This window comes from Rhincodon typus, chromosome 9 (assembly GCF_021869965.1).
Source record: "Rhincodon typus isolate 14 chromosome 9, sRhiTyp1.1, whole genome shotgun sequence".
In the NCBI taxonomy this organism is placed as follows: Eukaryota; Metazoa; Chordata; class Chondrichthyes; order Orectolobiformes; family Rhincodontidae; genus Rhincodon; species Rhincodon typus.
Genome location: NC_063340.1, coordinates 82,707,860 through 82,709,922, shown reverse-complemented (window position 1 = coordinate 82,709,922; position 2,063 = coordinate 82,707,860). Strand labels below are relative to the sequence as shown.

The 2,063-nt window shown below is 40.5% G+C and overlaps 1 pseudogene; it reads left to right on the top strand.

The window, feature by feature from the left end:
• The first annotated feature begins 538 nt into the window (after nt 1-538).
• Nucleotides 539-1,038, top strand: LOC125483984 (annotated as a pseudogene).
• The last annotated feature ends 1,025 nt before the right edge of the window (nt 1,039-2,063 follow it).

Here is a 2,063-nt window from a genome sequence, read left to right as displayed (position 1 = left end):
TGACCAAGCCTCCCTTCGTCTCGACCTCAACTTCCTTCTTAATCCTTAGATCCTTAAAATCTACCTGACTGACTATGTTGTTAGCCATTTTGCTCATATTAACTCATGTAGCTATGTCAAACGTAGCCTCATTAAGCTACTGTGAAGCACCTTGTGTTGTTTTATTGCATTACTTGTGCCATACAAATAAAACATTTTGCTGCTGGCAACCTGTGCACTCAGACCAGCAGGAGAGTCCATCTCCTTTCAGAATCTTCCCTGGCTGGTCTTCGAGAGAAGATTGTGGCAGATTCAGAATGGAGCTGCTGTTGAGTCACTGGATCTTTGTGCTGGGAAATGTAAATGAAAGAATGGAATAACTGTATGCTTAGTTTTCAGCCTGGCAGTCATCGATGGTGGTACAGTGGTGAGCATAGCTACCTTCCGAGCAATTAACCTGGGTTTGGTTTACAGCTATCACAAGTGGTGAGTTCAAATCATTCATCAAAACCGACAAGCTCAAAATTAATTTGTTTTTTGCTGTTGAGCTGCTGTGGGGATGGTGGGTGTAAAGAGAGAAAATCCTATGAATGATCTCCACATTAGGAAGCTACATCTGAATGTCAGTATCGTGAACAAGGTGACAGATTCACCAGAGCCGCTAAAGTGTTGAAACAACTTACTTGCCAGACCCTAGTGTTTTCCAAAGCTTGCTTGATGTTAGAAAAAATGAGAAGATTGCTGTTCATTGGATAATTCGAGAAACCAGACCTGAAAAGAATTCAGACGAATGTCTCAAGTTTCAGGAATATGACTGAGGAAGAGGCTTCTGTAACACTGGAAACTTCGGCTTTGGAATCCAGAAGCACTCTCATCTTGGCATCAGGTATGATCTAAACATTGGAATTTATGATCTCTGTATCTATATGGTCATGGAATGGCCTGGTTTCAGCATTTCTGATAAAAAGGTGAATTGGTTCAAAATATAAGATTTCCAAAGAAGAATTGATGAGGTGATTTCAGTGAAAATATGAAGGCATCCTGCTGGCTGGAAAGTAATTTGAAAAAGCAATAAAACTAATTTCTAACAGTAAACAAACTCCCCCATTGTAATATTTCCAATATTGGTGGTTATGCTGTCAGCTGCTAGGGTTCTAAGCTTTAGAATTTCCTCTTTAAACCTCTCCACCTTTCACTTCTGTCTCCTCTTTTACATAACTCTTTCTTTGACAAAGCTTTTGACCATCTACCTTATTATCTATTGATAGTCACTTCCCTGTAAATCACTTTGGGTCAATTTACGACATTAAAGATGCTTTATAAATGCAAGTTGTTTTGTACAAGAGAAGTTCATGATAAATGAAAGTCATAAAAGCTTAACTAGCTCCTTGCTATCTGTCATTAAAAATTGATTTGAAATGCATTGGAAAATCAAACATGATGACCCAAATTTCAACATCCCACAGGCTTAGGGAAACTTCTGCTGAAAGTTTAGCTGAGCTGATTGATGTGACATTGGAGACCCTGGGAAGTTGTTCAACGGTAACATCCCAAAGCTCATGAATCTGACATCACCTGGATTTGTTTGTCCTGATCAAATGGAAGACCTCAATTATTAATGGACACATTCTCATTAATGCTCATTACAAGCAGTTCATGTAATGTCCTCAGTAATGCCTGCATGCTGACAGTCAGGGTGTCATGATTCACTCTGTCTGCCAAAGGTTTTATTTCCACACTGACTCCTGAACAATCACACTTCCATCAGCTGCAGGCCACGACAATGAGCTACTTCATGTATATTTCATGGTACATACCCAGGGGATTAGGAGCTCTGTGCAATAGAAAAGCACCTAATACTCAGGAATAATGGAGCAGGATTCATAGTCTGTGCATCACCTCAGCCTTGCGCTGTTATTTAGCTTCACTCACAAGCCAAGTACAGACCTGCTGATCGCTTTGTGGAACACCTCCATTCAGTTGGCAAGCATTGTGACAAGTGTTCACATTGCTTGCTGTTTTAATTCTCCACCTAGCTCCCACACTGACATCTCTGTCCTCGGCCTGCTGCTGTGTTCCATTGA